Here is a 19,485-nt window from a genome sequence, read left to right as displayed (position 1 = left end):
GATCCGCCCACCTTGGCCTCCCAAAGTACTGGGATTACAGGTGTGAACCACAGAGCCTGGCCTATTCAAAATGTTTTAAACTGTCTTTCAGAAAATATTTATACTTTCTTCTTCATATAAGTGTTACACATTTCTTGTCCAGTTTAGGCTTTTGTTATTCTTATAAATGTAATTTTTTTCTTCTACATTTTTTCATTAGTTATTGCGGCATAAGGGTAGATATTGATTTTCTTTTCCTTATATGGAGCTACTCTCATTAATTCTAATTATTGCACTCTCATTAACTCTAACGAGTGTTTCATTGGTTGTCTTAGATTACCTCTATTGCCTATATGTATAATGATTTTTTGTTGTTGTTGTTGTTGTTTTTTTTTTTGAGACGGAGTCTCGCTCTGTCACCCAGGCTGGAGTACAGTGGTGTGATCTCGGCTCACTGCAAGTTCTGCCTCCCGGGTTCACGCCATTCTCCTGCCTCAGCCTCCCATGTAGCTGGGACTACAGGCGCCCACCACCACACCCGGCAAATTTTTTTTTTTTTTTTTTTTTGTATTTTTAGTAGAGACGGTGTTTCACCATGTTAGCCAGGATGGTCTTGATCTCCTGACCTCGTGATTCGCCCGCCTCGGCCTCCCAAAGTGCTGGGATTACAGGCATGAGCCACCGCGCCTGGCCTGTATAATGATTTTTGTCTCTTCCTTTCCAGTATTTAACTCATTTCTGTCTTTCTTTTCCATTGGCCAAGACCTCTAGAACACTGTTGAATAGCAGCAGTTATAGCAGGCATTTTTTGTGTTATTTATGAAAAGGCTTCTAATATTTCATAATAAACTGTGATGTTTAAGTTTTTAAACAGATCTCCTGCATCAAATTAAGGAAATTTCCTTTTCCTAGTTTACAATAGCTCTTATCAGGAATGGGAGTTAAATTTTATCAAAAAGGTTTTCAGTATCTTAGAAAGATGATCTTTTTTATTATTTTTCTTTCAGTATACTGAACATATTCTTAATGTCAACCACAGTTGGATCAAACCTACTTGGTTAATTCAGTTCCTTCAATTCAACAAATATTCATGTACTTAATATATGCCAGGCAGCTTTCTGACCACTTAGCTTCTATTAAAGGAACTCACAATGATTCCTACCCTCATGGAGCTTATATTCTAGTAGATATCCATGATCTATATTTCTTTTAACCTGTTGTTGAATTAAAATTGCAATTTTGATTTAATATTTTTATATTTACATTTATAAATGAGATTGATACAAGTATTTATTTTGTGCCATACTTGTTTGCTTCTCTTATTAAGGTTTACCTTATAGAAATATATTGCAAATGTCTCATTATTTTCTATGCTATGGAAATGTGAAAGTAGCAAATGAATTTCTCTCTTCTTTAGAGATTATCTATAACTTGCCTATAAAATCACCTAGATTTGAGACCTTTTCTTTTCCTTTTTTTTTTTTTTTTTGAGATGGAGTCTCACTCTGTAACCCAGGCTGGAGTGCAATGGTGCAGTCACTGCTCACTGCAACCTCTGCCTCCCGGGTTTAAGCCATTCTCCTGCCTCAGCCTCCCAAATAGCTGGGATTACAGGCACCCGCCACCACGCCCAGATAATTTTTGTATTTTTAGTAGAGACCGGGTTTCACCGTGTTGACCAGGCTGGTCTCAAATTTGTGACCTCAAGAGATCTGCCCTCCTTGGCCTCCCAAAGTGCTGGGATTATAGGCGTTAGCCACAGTTCCCGGCCTCTTTTCCTTTTTTTAATTAAAAAAATTTGTTTAATTGTGGTTAAAAAAACACATACAATTTACCATCTTAACAATTTTTAAGTGTACAGTTCAGTCATGTTAACTATATTGTGCTCTATTTCTTCTTCAATATATTTTCTTTTATTATCTTAGATTCCCCACCTCTTTTTGAGTCAATTTTGGTTTGTATATACTTAGACACATTTCACCTAAATTTTAAATGCATTGCTATAAAGTAATATGCAATACATTAGTATGCTTTTAACATCTTCACTATTTCTGTGATTATATCTCCTTTTCATTCCAATGGTTTGTTGTTGTTGTTTTTGTTTGTTTGTTTTGAGACAGAGTCTCACTCTGTTGCTCAGGCTGGACTGCAGTGGTGCCATCGCAGCTCACTGCATCCTCCACCTCCCAGGTTCAAGTGATTCTCATGCCTCAGCTTCCAGAGTAGCTGGGATTACAGGCACACGCCACCACACCCGGCTAATTTTTTGTATTTTTAGTAGAGATGGGGTTTCACAGTGTTGGCTAGGCTGGTCTCAAACTCCTGGCCTCAAGTGATCCATCCACTTCCGCCTCCCAAAGTGCTGGGAAAACAGGAGTGAGCCACTGCACCTGGCCCCGATGCTATTTTTATATTTTCTCTCCTTCTCCATCTTTCTTTTTTTAATCAGACTTACCAAAGATTGGTCTATTTTATTGATTATCAAAAAATCAGATTTTAGATGAGTGTGCTTTTTATTGTTTGTTTTTTATTTCATTAATTTCTGCTTTTATGTCTTTTAATTCCATCCCCCAACTTTTAAAAGAGTTGTTTGTGATGTTCTTTGCCTAGCTTATTGAGTTTAATGTTTGGTTCATTGATTTTCAATCTTTTATGTTGAGTGCATTTCTAAAGCTATACATTTTCTTTTGAATGTCACTTTCTGTACACTATAGGTTTTGCTTTGTAATGTTTTCAGTATTGTCTTTAATTTCCATTGTGATTTACCCTTTAACTCAAGAGTTCTTTCCCTTCCTTCCTTCCTTCCTTCCTTCTTTCCTTCCTTCCTTCCTTCCTTCCTTTTCTTTCTTTCAGACAGAGTCTCACTCTGTTACCCAGGCTGGAATGCAGTGGCGTGGACTCGACTCACTGCAACCTCCATCTCCCAGATTCAAGCAATTCTTGTGCCTCAGTCTCCTGAGTAGCTGAGATTACAGGCGCCCACCACCACACCCAGCTAGTTTTTGTATTTTTAGTAGACATGGGGTTTCACCATGTTGGCCAGGCTGGTCTCAAACTCTTGACCTAAGGTGATCTGCCCCCCCATCAGCTTCCCAAAGTGCTGGGATTACAGGTTTGAGCCACCGCACCCGACCCCAAGAGTTCTTTTTACCTTACAAGCGGATAGTTACCTTTTTAGTTACCTGTTGGCATTATACATATTTTTTTCCTCCTACTCCTCCCTTTACACTCATTTCCATCCAGAGAACTAGTCCTCCACTTCAGGGCTGAGACTCCCAAGACTGGCCCCATCCACTGGGCTAATGAGCAGCATGCCCTCATTTCACCCTGCTCCTTCTTGTAAGAGTCATTTTACACATTTGTCTTTCCCACTTAGCTGAGGCCCTAAGGTAAAGAATTTAGAGATCTTTCCCACTCATTAAGGCCCTAAGGTAAGGAATTCAGAATGTATCTCTGAATAATTCACATTCAGAAATGTAAGAAACTCAGTTTTAAAACAGAAAAAATGTATATCACTATGTCTATATAGTAGTTATAGCCAATGTCCCTAAACAAAATTGTCCAATGGTGCAAAGGAATTAGTAAGAATATCTAGGATTTCCAGGTTCAGATTTCAAATCTCATATTAAAATAGATAACATTATTTGTTCTTAAACTAAATTCTTCACATAAAATACATTTGGAAATGTATTCAGAGATACATTTCAAACAATGATTCTCAAAGCAAAGTCCAGAGACCTTTGCACCAGAATCGCCAGTGGTACTATTATAAGTGTACATACTGAGCCCCATCTCAGATCTATTAAGTCAGAATCTCTGAGGGGGGGCTCAGGGATCTCCATTTTTAACACCCCAAGATGAGTTTATTCTAGCACACTGAAGTTTGACAACTATTTCTCTAAATGATACCCTGATAAGCTTCAGTTAAGTACAGAGCAGGTCAACTAGGTAGAAAGGCATTAGGACCCGTGTCATATAAAGAATTTTAAAGGAACCTAGGATATTTAGTACTAAAAACAAACAAACAAAAAGAATTGGTTGGCAGAACATGAGAGATGCCACTGATGTAAAAAATACTTTAGATTTATTCCATACAGCTTTTGGAGGGTAAGTTCAAAGGGTAGAAATTAGAAGGAGATAGATTTTGGCTTTAATGTAAGGAAAAGATTTCCAACAATTCGAGCTCTTCAAAAATGGAATAGACTTATTGTGAATTCGTGAGTTCACCCTTATTTGGACATAGTCAAGTAGATGATGAATGACTTTATGCCAGAGATGTTGAAGAGGGACTTTTACATCAAACTTTAGTTGATCGCTACATTCCCTCCCAACTCAGGATTCTTAAGATTCTCTAATTTTAGGAACATGAGTTCAATATGAGTTATAATTATTATAACATTTTTCAGATGATACTAGAAGCCCATTTCCTCATAGTCAAGGATGCAGACACATTTAGTGATTTAACACAATGTATATAAAAACTGGCCTGAGGCTGGACACCATAGCTCACACATGTAATCCCAGCACTTTGAAAGGTTGAGGCTAAAGGATTACAAGATCACTTCAGCCCAGGAGTTCAAGACCAGCCTGGGAAACAGAGAGAGACCCCTCCCCCACAAATTTTAAAAAATTATTCAAGTATGATGGCACGTGCCTGTAGTCCCAGCTACTCAGGAGACTGAGGTAGGAGGACCTCTTGAACCCAGGAGGTCAAAGCTGCAGTAAGCCATGATAGGGTCACTACACTCCAGCCTGGGCAAGACTCTATCTCAAAAACATAATAAAATAAACTAAAATAAAAACTGGTCTGAGTAAATAAAATCTCACACAATGTTTTTGTTTTCAAATTTAAGAGTTTTTAAAGGTTTATTTTATTTTTTTATTTTTTGAGACAGAGTCTCACTCTGTTGCCTAGGCTGGAGTGTGGTGGCATGATCTTGGGTCACCGCAATCTTCGCCTCCCAGGCTCAAGTGGTTCTCCTGCCTCAACCTCCCAAGTAGCTGGGATTATAGGTGCATTCCACAATGCCTAATTTTTGTATTTTTAGTAGAGATGGGGTTTCACCATGTTGGCCAGGCTGGTCTCGAACTCCTGACTTCAAGTGACCCACCCACCTCGACCTCTCAAAGTGCTGGGATTACAGACATGAGCCACCTGTTACATTACAGGCATGGGCCCATCACCTGGGGTGGTGGTGCACGCCTGTAGTCCCAGCTACTTGGGAGGCTGAGGAAGGAGAATTGCTTGAACCCAGGAGGCAGAGGTTGCAGTGAGCCAAGATCACACCACTGCACTCCAGCCTGGGCAACAGAGCAAGATTCCGTCTCAAAATAATAATAATAATAATAAATAAAAATAAAGTTCAAGGATATGTAGCAAAGAAAATTAGTTACAACAACCCAATAGTACAGTCTGTCTATAAAATAAACACATCTACTCCTTCCAACTTCATAAGGGTAAAAAATAAGAGTTTAAAATATGAAGCAGAGATAAGATTTCATAGTTACCTGTGAAAATAGCTCTCCAATTGTGTGTCTTTAAATTGGCAGGGGAAAAAAAGAAACTCAGTTTTAAAACAGAAAAATTATATATCATTATGTCTATATACTTGTTATAGCCAATGTCCCTAAACAGAAAATTGTTCAGTGGTGCAAGAGAATTAGTAACAATACCAAGAATTATTAGATTCAGATTTCAAATCCCATATGAAAATAAACAATATTATTTGTTCTTAAACTAATTTTTTTTTTTCTTGCACTGTCACCCAGGCTGGAGTGCGGTGGCATGATCTCACCTCACTGCAACCCCCGCCTTCCTGGTTCAAGCGATTGTCCTGCCTCAGCCTCCTGAGTAGCTGAGATTACAGGTGTGTGCCACTGTGACCAGCTAATTATTTTATATTTTTAGTAGAAACAGGGTTTCACCATGTTGGCCACGCTAGTCTCAAACTCCTGACCTCTACCGATCTGCCCACCTCAGCTTCCCAAAATGCCGAGATTACAGGTGTGAGCCACCGTGTCCAGAAAGAAAACCTTTGTGGAGGTGCTGGGGATTGAACCCAGGGCCCCATGCATGCTAAGCATGCACTCTACCACTGAGCTACATCCCCTTTAATTCTTAACATCAGAAATATTATTCAACAGACACATATCAGAGTTGAGGGAAATTATTGGAAAATTGAGACAAAAAAAGCATAGAGAAAGTTAATTTATTTTCTAGACAGAACTCTGCTAGTATTAGAATTAAGTACTTTAATTAGATAGTAATTTACTTGCTTTCTTGTACCTTATGTCATCTTCTCTAGTCTGTTATATAGTCCTAACACGTATTAAATAGCAAAAACAAATTATATATTTTGCATGATCAGTATGTTACAACATTAAGATCAGACTAATAATACAAGTCATCTACTCCACTGCCAATTTTTATACTCCCTGCAATCTTACAGCACATCCTCATATGAACAAAAAGGCTTTATATTTATCTTACAAAGGATATAAACATCAATTTATAAAAAAGAGACACAAGCCTTATATAGTTAAAAGTAATATAATTAACATGATTACAAAAACATTTCTTTTTTTTTTTTTTTTTTTTTTTTTTTTGAGACGGAGTCTTGCTCTGTAGCCCTGGCTGGAGTGCAGTGGCCGGATCTCAGCTCACTGCAAGCTCCGCCTCCCGGGTTTACGCCATTCTCCTGCCTCAGCCTTCGGAGTAGCTGGGACTACAGGCGGCCGCCACCTCGCCCGGCTAGTTTTTTGTATTTTTAGTAGAGACGGGGTTTCACGGTGTTAGCCAGGATGGTCTCGATCTCCTGACCTCGTGATCCGCCCGTCTCGGCCTCCCAAAGTGCTGGGATTACAGGCTTGAGCCACCGCGCCCGGCCTACAAAAACATTTCTAACAAAGCAGAGGAAATAGTTATATTGCTTGTAGTTCTATTAAGAGTTTATTGAAGCATTAAAAATAATTTCAAAACAATAAAATACAAAGGCAAATATCCAAATAGTTTTGTATGGATCTTGCATTCACTTTTCCTTGATCCAACCTAGGTTTAATTCCTATGGCCTACAGGATGGCTTAGATAAGGAAGAAGCTAAAAATTGGCTGTTACAAAGTTGCAGTTGTGTGGCATATGGGTAATCTACATAACTGAAGTTGAAGGGACAAATGCAATCTTCCCCACAAAACCTGCTTTTCCCGCAGTCCATTGTCACAATCCCAAGTCCAGCTACTTCCTCAACATCTCCATCTCCCTAGCTAAAACCTCCCATCTCTCATCTGGGTTGTTGTAAAGGCTCCTAACTAACCTCACCTCTTTTGCCTTTGCCCTCTATGATTAATTCTCAACTCAGTAGCCAGACTGATCCTTTCCTCAAAGCTCTCCAGTGGCATCCTTTTTTTTTTTTTTTTTTTTAGTAGAGACGGGGTTTCACCATGTTGGCCAGGATGGTCTCGATCTCCCGACCTCGTGATCCACCCGCCTCAGCCTCCCAAAGTGCTGGGATTACAGGTGTGAGCCACCATGTCCGGCCTCCAGTGGCATTCTTATTCAAAATAAAAGTCAGTATCCTAGGCTGGGCATGGTGGCTTACGCCTGTAATCCCAGCACTTTGGGAGGCTGAGATGGGTGGATCACTTGAGGTCAGGAGTTCAAGACCAACCTGGCTAACATGGCAAAACTCCATCTCTACTAAAAATACAAAAATTAACTGGGCATAGTGGCGGGCGCCTGTAGTCCCAGCTACTTGGGAGGCTGAGGCAGGAGAATTGCTTGAACCCGGGAGGCAGAGGTTACAGTGAGCCAAGATCACGCCACTGCACTCTAGCCTGGGCGACAGAGCAAGATTATGTCTTGGAAAAAAAAAAAGTCAATATCCTTACAACTGGGTCCTACATCAACTATTCCCCATTTTCCATCTTCCACTCTCAATGACTCAGTTCCAGCTACCCTGGCCAGTGCTTTGCTGTTTTATGAACAGCCCACTCTCACCTCAGGGATTTAGCAATTGCTCTTTCCTTTATCTAAAAAATTTTCATCTAGATTCCGTGTATCTTATTCCAAACATCCTTCAGGTTTTTGCCCAGTGTTCATTTTTCAGCAAATGATCTCCTAACCACCTCATTTATAACTGCAAAACTTATGCATCTCAAGACCCCCCCAACCTCCTTCTTTAAACTTGTTTTTGCTCTATAGAACTTACCACCACATGATTAGTATATATTTTGCTTATTTTGTTTACTGTCTGATTGTGCTCCCTAGATTATAAGACAGATTAGGGATTTTTGTCTGTTTTTTTAAATCCTATATTTCCATGGCTAGCACATAGTAGGTATTCAACAAATACTTGTTGAATATATGAACATCCTCTATAAATTCTCTAGTAACCAGTGTCGAGAACTACATGCCTATGTAGGTGACCCAAACACTTCCTCTAAGAACTGTATAGAAAAATAACTTCAGGCCAGGCGTGGTGGCTCATGCCTGTAATCCTAGCACCTTGGGAGGCCGAGGCAGGTGGATCACAAGGTCAAGAGATCAAGACCATCCTGGCCAACGTGGTGAAACCCCATCTCTACTAAAAATACAAAAATTAGCTGGGCATGGTGGCACATTCCTGTAGTCCCAGCTACTCGGGAGGCTGAAGCAGGAAAATCACTTGAACCCAGGAGGCGGAGGTTGTGGTAAGCCTAGATCGCACCACTGCACTCCAGCCTGGTGACACAGCGAGACTACGTATCAAAAAAAAAAAAAAAGGAAAAAATAAAAATAACTTCATTTAATTTAAACATCTTAATTAAAAATAGCAGCATTCAAGTAAACATTCACATAACAACTACACAATCATTCTCTTTACTTCTTTCCTACCTTAAGCCTTGATGCCATCACTACTTCCAGAAAAAAAAAAAATAACGTATCAAAAAAAAAGGAAAAAATAAAAATAACTTCATTTAATTTAAACATCTTAATTAAAAATAGTAGCATTCAAGAAAACATTCACATAACAACTACACAATCATTCTCTTTACTTCTTTCCTACCTTAAGCCTTGATGCTATCACTACTTCCAGAAAAAAAAAAATAGTTTCTAAATATCCCACAGAAGAAAACAAGGTAATGTTAATATAAATACTCTGCCCCTACATTTATGCATTCTTCCCTCAAAAATTTTATAAATTCCACACCCTTCCACCAGAAGTTAAAGAAAGGAGATGTATCCTCCCACTTTCGGAAATGCTTTAACCAAAATTAAAGAAGGAATGAACAAGCTATCCGTAGGAACCCATTCATCGACAGAAAGGAGAAACATTTCCTAAGAAATGTCAAAGACAAATGACTCTGGATGTAACACCATTTGGGGGGTTTCATACCAGTGCTAACACGGAGACATAATATTATTACATTTATATTAATAAGGCTGGGTGTAGTGGCTCATACCTGTAATCGCAGAACTTTGGGAGGCTGAGGCAGGAGGATATCCTGCTTGAGGACAGGAATTCAAGACGAGCCTGGGCAAAATAGTGAGATCCCGTCTCTACACAAAACAAATAAATAAACAGCACAGTGAAAAGATTGCTTGAGCTCAGGAGTTCAAGGCTGCAGTGAGCTATGATTGTACCACTGCACACCAGCCTGGGGAAGAGCATAAGACCTTGACTCTTAAAAAAAATTTGTATTAACATACTACTTCCAGAAATTAAACAAGACATACACAGTATGTGGATGTAAACAAAGAGAATGATTTCCATGTGCAAAACATAAAACTCACAGATTAATAACTGAAGTTTCCTAGTTTATTTTCTTGTTTTATTTTTAAAAAATTATTTTTTGAGACAGTCTCACTCTCCCAGGCTGGAGTGCAGTGGCATGATCTCAACTCACTGCAACCTCTGCCTCACTGGTTCAAGCAATTCTCCTGCCTCCGCCTCCTGAGTGACTAGGATTACAGGCACCCGCCACCACACCCGCCTAATTTTTGTATTTTTTTTTTTCAGTAGAGACAGGGTTTCACCATGTTAGCCAGACTGGTCTCGAACTCCTAACCTCAAGTGATCTGTCTGCCTCAGCCTCCCAAAGTACTGGGATTACAGATGTGAGCCACCATGCCCAGTCTATTCAGAGGTCTAGTAAACTTAAATCAGTTCTGAAGCTTTTCTAGATAGCAGTAGTAAAACACACTATAAATCAGGTTACCTGGTTCTCAATTCAATGTTCTTTTCATTCTCTCATGCTACTCTCTAAATTTGAATGTTCTCTTGACCAGGAATAAAATTATTCCATATATCTGAGTTGAAACTACTGTATCGCCAGGAAATAAAATAAAGTCTAACTTCCCAATATTATTCCTAAATTAAATTGTGGTTAGTCAGGATGTTGCTACATACTTTTAATAATAACTGAAAATTGAAGCAGAAAAAACTGCAATTCACTATTACTTGTATATTTTGTGCCACGAACAGATCTCAGTTTTGTCACTTATTAGGGGACATTATCTTAATGTCTCTAAGCTTTTATTTTCTTTTTCTCTCTTTCTTTTCTTTTCTTTTTTTTTTTTTTTTTTTTTTTTTTTTTTTGAGACAGGGTGATTACAGGCTTAACCTCTTGGGCTCAAGCAATCCTCCTGCCTCAGCCTCCCAAGTAGCTAGGACCACAGGTGCACACCACCACGCAGCTAATTTCTGTATTTTTTTTGTAGAGACGGGGTTTTACCATGTGCTCAGGCTGGTCTCAAACTACTGGGCTCAAGTGATCCACCCGCCTTTGCTTCCCAAGTGCTAGAATGACAGGAATGAGCCACCGTGCCCAGCCCTATTTTCTCATTTTTAAAAAAGAGAAGTTATTGTTTCAAAATATGTTGTACATGAGGCCAGGTGTAGTGGCTCATTCCTGTCATCCCAGCACTTCGTGAGGCTGAGGCAGGAAGGTAGCATGAGTCCAGGAGTTCGAGACCAGCCTGGGCAGCACAGTGACACACCCATCTGTACAAAAAATTTTAAAAAATTCTCTAGGCATGGTGTTACGTGCCAGTAGTCCCAGCTACTCAGGAGGCTGGAGGGTCACTTGAACCAGGGAGGTCAAGGCTGCAGTGAGCCATGATTATGCCACTGTACACCAGCCTGGGCAATCCAGGGAGACCTGTCTCAAAAAAAAGCACATTTCACATGATAAATATTACAATTTTTGTCAATTAAAAATAAATATTTATCTCTCATATCCCAGGAAATCAAGTAAAAATAAATAAAATAAAAGAAATAAATGAATAAAATTTAAACAATTAAAAGAAGATAGCACTACTACTTATGTCTTTGAGTTGTGAGAAAAATGCACAGAAAGTACTTAGCACATGGCCTAACACATATATATATTCATAGTGACAGATACACTACTGTCAATTGCAGTCAGACATGAATGGAAATTATAATCAGATTCCCACCTTGCAAACTTTAGATGTGACTTCATATTAATTCAACAAATCTTCCAAGTCAGAATGCTTGTTGATTTGAATCTTAGAGCAATTATTTTTATCTAGTCCTTAAGAAATGAAAATATAATGTAATAGTAAACTCATGCAATGACTTAATAAATTTAAAGCCATAAACAGACTAAATCCAACACTAAACAAGCATTTTGCAATCTATTTTGGCCAAAACAATGCATTTTCCCTCATTCATGTAACAATGACTCAGTGTGCCAGCTCCCAATGTTACAAAGCCTGTTCTTGGTGATTCAAGGGTGCCCTCTGTCTGACGGCTGAAAAAATACAAACCCAAATTTAAAACTTTGTAAAAACATGCTTTCTCAAGTAAATTCTTAATCAACAGTTCTGTGAAATTGATCCTGTCTTTAATCACTGCTGGCAGATAGTCCTTAAAACAAACAAAAAAAAAAACAACCAGGTGCAGTGGCTCATGCCTGTAATTCCAGCACTTTGGGAGGCTAAGGAGGGTGGATCAACTGAAGTTAGGAATTCAAGACCAGCCTAGGTAACATGGTGAAACCCTGTCTCTACTAAAAACACAAAAATTAGCTGGGCATGGTGGCAGGAGCCTATAATCCCAGCTACTCAGGTGGCTGAGGCAAGAGAATTGCTTGAATCCAGGAAGCAGAGGTTGCAGTGAACCGAGATTGCGCCATTGCACTCCAGCCTGGGCAATAGAAGCTAGACTTTGTCTCAAAAAAAAAAGAAAAAAAAAACCACCACCACCAACAAATGTCATGTCATTTGTTACAAGAGCACAAGAAAGTCATGTCTACATCTCTGTAATTTATCTGGAAATTTGGAAATTCCATGATATTTTTCTCAAAATTTATTCCATATCATTCAATGAAATTATTGACATGAATCACCTAGATAAGTTTATTGCTCTCTTTTTTTGTTCTGTCCATGTAAAACTCTGTACTTTATTTAACATGTCATTGTAGCGGTTTGCTCCGTAGTAAGTATCACCAACATTAAATATTTATTGGGTATCTTCTGTGTGCGGTACACAATACTAGGTGAAAAGGATGGAAAAAACCATTCTCTATCCTTAAAGAAGTAACAATCTAGTTTCTAAAACAAGACATATAAAAAGGATGTGTACAAAAATATATGGTGAAATCCTCACTAAAAAGTATGTTTCTTTCCATCTGCTTCCACCTTAAGGAAGTTATTCAACTTCTTTGAACCTCAGTTTATCTGGAATATAAAAATAATATCTACCTTAAAGGAAAGTCGCAAAGGTTAATTCAGATATCTGTAAAAGTCTCAGCACATAGTAAAAGCTTAATGAAAGATAGTTGTTATTATTTCTACTATTATTAAGAGAATAATCTTAAATAATAGTGTCCTACATTAAAGACATTTTATTTGCTTCAAATGGAAAGACATGTAAATAAAAAAGTTTATGCTTTACTTTTACAATATTAAACATTCTTTCTAGTTAAGAAAAACAGTGATCTTGATTAAATGCTTGACATATCAGGAATGAGCCATTTCTAAAAGAATTATTTCAATAGAAAAATATTCTGCTCTCTTCATGTTAAAAACTCTCAGTAAACTACGCATTAAAGGAACATACCTCAAAATAATAAGAGCCATCTATGACAGACCCACAGCCAACATCATACTGAATGGGCAAAAGCTGGAAGCATCCCCCTTGGAAATTGGCACAAGACAGGATGCCCTCTCTCACTACTCCTATTCAACATAGTATTGGAAGTCCTGGCCAGAGCAATAAAGCAAGAGAAAGAAATAAAGCACATCTGAATAGGAAGAGAGGAAGTCAAACTACCTCTGTTTGCAGATGACATGATTCTATATGTAGAAAACCCCAGAGTCTTGGCTCATAAGCTCCTTCAGCTGATAAACAACTTCAGCAAAGCTGCAGGATACAAAATCAATGTACAAAAAACTAGCACCCCTATGCACCAACAATAGTCAAGCTGAGAGCCAAATCAGAAAGGCACTCTCATTCACGATTACCACCAAAAAAATAAAATACCTAGGAATACAGCTAACCAGGGAGGTGAAAGATCTCTACAATGAGAATTACAAAATACTGCTCAAAGAAATCAGAGAAGCCACAAACAAATGGAAAAGCATCCCATGCTCATGGATAGGAAGAACCAATATTAAAATGGTCATATTGTCCAAAGCAATTTACAGATTAAATGCTATTCCTTTTTTTTTTTTTTTTTTTTTTTTTTTTTTTTTTTTTGAGGCGGAGTCTCGCTCTGTCGCCCAGGCTGGAGTGCAGTGGCGCGATCTCGGCTCACTGCAAGCTCCGCCTCCCGGGTTCCCGCCATTCTCCTGCCTCAGCCTCCCGAGTAGCTGGGACTACAGGCGCCGCCACCACGCCCGGCTAATTTTTTTGTATTTTTAGTGGAGACGGGGTTTCATTGTGTTAGCCAGGATGGTCTCGATCTCCTGACCTCGTGATCCACCCGTCTCGGCCTCCCAAAGTGCTGGGATTACAGGCTTGAGCCACCACGCCCGGCCAATGCTATTCCTATCAAACTACCAATAACATTCTTCACAGAATTAGAAAAAACTATTCTAAAATTCATATGGAACTAAAAAAGAGCCCAAATAGCCCAGGCAAAAAGAACAAAGCTGGAGGCATCAGGTTACCTGACTTCAAACTATACTACCGGGCTACAAGCATGGTACTCATACAAAAACAGGCACATAGACCAATGGAACAGAATAGAGAGTCCAGAAATAAGGCCACACACCTACAACCATCTGATCTTCAACAAAGCTGACAAAAACAAGCAATAGAGAAAAGACTCTCTAGTCAATACATGGTGCTAGGATAATTGGCTAACCATATGCAGAAGATTGAAACTGGACTCCTTCCTTACATGATATACAAAAATCAACTAAAGATGGATTAAATACTTCAATGTAAAACTCAAAACTACAAAAACCCTGGAAGACAACCTAGGCAATATTATCCTGGACTTAGGAACAGGAAAATATTTCATGACAAAGACGCTAAAAGCAATCGCAAAAAATTGACAAATGGGATCTAATTAAACTTAAGAGCTTTTGCACAGCAAAATAAACTATCAACAGAGTAAACAATCTACAGAATGGGAGAAAATATTTGCAAACTATGCATCTGACAAAGGTCTAATACCCAGCATCTATAAGGAACTTAAACAAATTTACAGGAGAAAACAAACTACCCCATTAAAAAGTGGGCAAAGGAAATGAACAGACACTTTTCTTTTCTTTTTCTTTTCCCTTCTTTTTTTTTTTCTTTTTTTTTTCTTTTGAGACTGAGTTTCCCTCTTGTCACCTAGGCTGGAGTGCAGTGGCACACTCTCGGCTCACTGGGCAACCTCTGCCTCCTGGGTTCAATCGATTCTCCTGCTGGAGCCTCCCAAGTAGCTGGGATTACAGGCATGTGCCACCACTCCCGGCTAATTTTTTATTTTTAGTAGAGACGAGGTTTCTCCATGTTGGTCAGGCTGGTCTCGAACTCTCGACCTCAGGTGATTCGCCTGCCTCGGCCTCCCAAAGTGCTAGGATTACAGGCATGAGCCACCACGCCTGGCTGAACAGACACTTTTCAAAAGAAGACATATATGCAGCCAACAGACATATGAAAAAAAGCTCAATATCACTGATCATTAGAGAAATGAAAATCAAAACCACAATGAGATACCATCTTACACCAGTCAAAATGGCCATTACTAAAAAGTCAGCTCTTTCCCATCTTACAAGATGGAGGGTGAACAAGTTCAGAAGCCAGATACTAAAGAGAAGAAACCCAAAGCCAGGAAGTCTGATGCTGGTGGCAAGGTGAAAAAGGGTAACCTCAAGGCTAAGAAGCCCAAGAATGGGAAGCCCCATTGCAGTCAAAATCCTGTCATTGTCAGAGGGATTGGCAGATATTCTCCATCTGCTATGTATTCCAGAAAGGCCACGTACAAGAGGAAGTACTCAGCTGTGAAATCCAAGGTTGAAAAGCAAAAGGAGAAATTTCTTGCAACTCTTACAAAACCAGTTGGTGGTGGCAAGAACAGTGGTACTCAGGTGGTTAAACTTTGCAAAATGCCCACGTATTATCTTACTGAAGATGTGCCTTCAAAGCTGTTGAGTCAAGGAAAAAAAAACTCTTCAGTCAGCACGTGAGAAAACTGTGAGCCAGCATCACTCCCAAGACCATTCTGATCATCCTCACTGGACGCTACAGGGGCAAAAGGGTGATTTTCCTGAAACAGCTGGCTAGTGGCTGGTTACTTGTGACTGGACCTCTGGTCCTCAATCAAGTTCCTCTACGAAGAACACACCAGAAATTTGTCATTGCCACCTGAACCAAAATTGATATCAGCAATGTAAAAATCCGAAAACGTCTTACTGATACTTACTTCAAGAAGAAGCTGCAGGCCGGGCATGGTGACTCATGCCTGTAATCCCAGCATGTTGGGAGGCCAAAGCGGGCAAATCACTTGAGGTCAGGAGTTCAAGAACAGCCTAGCCAACATGGTGAAATCCCGTCTCTACTAAAAATACAAAAATTAGCCGGGTGTGGTGGCATGGGCCTGTAATCCCAGCTACTTGGTAGGCTGAGGCAGGAGAATCGCTTGAACTCAGGAGGCGGAAGTTGCTGTGAGCCAACAGCGTGCCACTGCCTGGGTGACAAGCGGGAAACTCAGTCTCATAAAAAAATTAAAAAAAAAAGACATTGCCCAGACACCAGGCAGGTGAGATCTTGCACACAGAAAAAGAGAAATACAAGATTACAGAGCAGCACAAGATTGATCAAATAGCTGTGGACTCCCGGATTTTAATCAAAATCAAAGCTATTCCTCAGCTCCAGGGCTACCTGTGATTTGTGTTTGCCCCGACAAATGGAATTTATCCTCACAAATTGGTGTTCTAAATCTTTTTTTTTTTTTTTTTTGATACGGAGTCTTGCTCTGTCGTCCAGGCTGGAGTGCAGTGGCGCGATCTCAGCTCATTGCAAGCTCGGTTCCCAGGTTCACGCCATTCTCCTGCCTTAGCCTCCCGAGTAGCTGGGACTACAGGTGCCCGCCGCCACGACCAGCTAATTTTTTGTATTTTTTAGTAGAGACGGGGTTTCACCGTGTTAGTCAGGATGGTCTCCATCTCCCGACCTCGTGATCCGCCCGCCTTGGCCTCCCAAAGTGCTAGGATTACAGGCATGAGCCACCGCGCCCGGCCTCATGTTCTAAATTTCTTAAGAAGAACTTAATTTAAAAACTCATAACAAAAAAAAAAAGTCAAAAAATAACAGATGCTGATGAGGTTGCAGAGAAAAGGGAATATTTCTGCACTGTCAGTGGAGTGTAAATTAGTTCAACCATTGTGGAAAGCAGTATGGCAATTCCTCACAGGGCTAAAAGCAGAACTACCATTCGACCCAGCAATCCCATTACTGGGTATATACCCAGAGGAATATAAATTATTCTACCATAAAGACACATGCACACGAATGCTCATTGCAGCACTGTGCACAATAGCAAAGACATGGAATCAACCTAAATGCCCATCAATGACAGACTGGATAAAGAAAATGTATGTATACACCATGGAATACTATGCAGCCATAAAAAAGAATGGGATCATGTCTTTTGCAGGTACATGGATGGAGCTGGAGGCTATTATCCTTAGCAAACTAATGCAGGAACAGAAAGCCAAATACTGCATGTTCTCACTTATAAGTAGAAGCTAAATGATGAGAACTAATTAACACGAAGAAGGAAACAACAGACACTGGGGCCTACCTGAGGGTGGAGGGTGGGAGAAGGGAGAGGAGCAGGAAAAATAACTCTTGGGTACTAGGCTTAGTACCCAGGTGGCTAAATAATGTGTACAACAAACCCCTGTGACATGAGTTTACCTGTGTAACAAACCTGCACATGCACCCCTGAACCTAAAATAAAAGTTTAAATAAATAAATAAATAAGAAAAAACTATTATACTCATGACTCCTTTACCACTAATGAAATTTAAGGAGTTACAGGAATACGAATTTTCTAGTACTTACTTCATATGGCTTGCCTGTTCTCTTAAAACATCATCTAAGATGTTAAAAATAATTCAGTCACATTGATGGTCATCTACATATCTAACACCAAGAGCAGCCCAAAAACAGAATAATGATAATAAAAGGGATCTTAGCAATTAATCTAGCTTGATCTTTTTTAAGGAATAAAACTTATTCTGTATGTCCTTAACATTATAAGTTATTTTAAAATTCATCTCTCATGAATTGTAATAATTCTGGGGGGAGGCAAGCATGTGATACATATTTTTATATTCCATTTGTTGATGGGGAAACTTATAAAGAGTAAAACAGCACAGTATAAAATACTTGCTATGAAAAATTAATTCAGCTAGGCTAAAGACTACTTGTATTATCTCAATTCTCACATCAATCTGAGGTAGGCGTTATTTTCTCCATTTACAAATGAGGAAACTGAGGCACAGAGAAGTTACATAACTTGCCAAGTTATGTAGCTAGTACACACAGAATCAAATCCAGGCTCATTGATTCTAGAGCCTGCACTCTTAACCTCTATATTATACTTTTCCTAATACCTAAAAAGGACAATTTTCTTAAATATCCATGAGTCTATAACTGACACAAATAAATGACGAATAAATAAATAAATAGGGGAAGATAGGACAGGTCTTCTTTACAGAAAATTCCAATTAATACATATTGAAGGAATGAAGAAAATAATCACCGTTAGTTAAACACCAATTGTTGCAGGCAAGGGCAAGAACCATCAATGGATTACAGCTAAAATTAGGAGGCAAAATATGATGAGAAACAGAATATTTTCATAGCTTCAACACATCTCTCCACATGACATATGTTAATTACAAGGAGAAAAATAGTAATTTTACAGTGGAGAAAGCCCGCAGACACCATGTAAACCAAGTGATCAAAGTTAATATCACCGATGATAAGATATATCGACATTATGTATGCCATGATATTGAGAAGGCTACATCACTTTTTTGATATTTCTGCCAAAAATGCACAACCTCAATCTATTAATGAGAAAATATTAGATAAACCCATACTGAGGGATATTCTACAAAACAACTGACCAGTATGCTTAGAAAGTGTGATTTAGTTAATAGTATTTTACCAATGATAATTTCCTGGTTTTGGTCTTTGTACTATGGTTATATAAGAAGTTAATATTGAAGGAAGTTCGGTAAAGAGTATATGGGAACTCTATTTTTGCAACTTTTCTGTAAGTTTTAAATTTCAAAATAAGAAGTTGAAAAAGTAACAATTTTCTTAAAATCTATAATTCAGACCTTATTAATTTATCTTCCTCTTTATTCTCAGAGAGGCCAAATTGGTAAGTTCTCCATGAGTTGACTAGTGTCACTGGCAGAGGAGCTAAGAATAGTTCTCCATGGGTCAACTGTCTTCTCCAGATGCTACCTGCTTCTATAATGAGATTGGATGATGACAATACACAATAATCTTGTATTTATGAGTAGTAAGAACAACTATTTCAAAATGAAAGGATTCAGTCTTTTCTCTTAGACGTCATGTTGATTAGTTTTTAATCATGAAGTAAAATTATTGCCTATGATTCTGAAGTTCTGCATCTTGATACTCTAAGACATTATATACAGTGAAACAGCATTCTGTTAGGACTTGTCCAATAAAGTCCTTTTCATTATCATAATGTTTTAAACATGTAGACTCAGTAATCCTTACTCTAAGAAGGTAGACATATGACTGTGTTAAGGCAATAAGTATGAATAAACAGAAATGTATAGCTAACATTACAGCTTAACTCAAAAGGTCTGAATCAAGCCTAAAACAGAAAAGTATGACAAGTGAAAGCACTGCCCAAATGCCCTTGGAGCATAATTACGAGCCCATTTTAAGGGGCAAATACTAATAGAATTGGATGAAGAATCGTGGGACAGAAGGTTTAGGGGTAAAGAATAGTATTAAAGCTCAACGGGAAGAGAACAAAAACTACTCAATCTCATTGTATTCTCTCAGCTCCCAA

The 19,485-nt window shown here is 38.9% G+C and overlaps 1 long non-coding RNA gene, 1 other non-coding gene and 1 pseudogene across 3 annotated transcripts in view; 1 reads left to right on the top strand and 2 right to left on the bottom strand.

Annotated features, from left to right (window-relative positions):
- Positions 1–11,511, bottom strand: part of LOC135971405 (uncharacterized) — a 31,530-nt gene extending 20,019 nt beyond the window's left edge. For both annotated transcript variants that reach the window (XR_010587577.2, XR_012415382.1), the window contains exons 1-3: positions 11,414–11,511; positions 9,418–9,514; positions 5,488–5,515 (exon numbers count right to left, since the gene is read on the bottom strand). This is a non-coding gene — a long non-coding RNA (uncharacterized lncRNA). The remainder of the gene's footprint in view (positions 1–5,487; positions 5,516–9,417; positions 9,515–11,413) is intronic.
- Positions 6,018–6,089, bottom strand: TRNAA-AGC (transfer RNA alanine (anticodon AGC)). The gene has a single exon. It is a non-coding gene; the product is annotated as a tRNA-Ala (tRNA).
- A 3,682-nt stretch (positions 11,512–15,193) lies between the features above and the next one.
- On the top strand, positions 15,194–16,355 carry LOC102138427 (large ribosomal subunit protein eL6-like; annotated as a pseudogene).
- Positions 16,356–19,485: the final 3,130 nt, after the last annotated feature.

This window comes from Macaca fascicularis, chromosome 1 (assembly GCF_037993035.2).
Source record: "Macaca fascicularis isolate 582-1 chromosome 1, T2T-MFA8v1.1".
Classification (NCBI taxonomy): Eukaryota; Metazoa; Chordata; class Mammalia; order Primates; family Cercopithecidae; genus Macaca; species Macaca fascicularis.
This window is presented reverse-complemented; position numbering and strand designations above follow the sequence as displayed.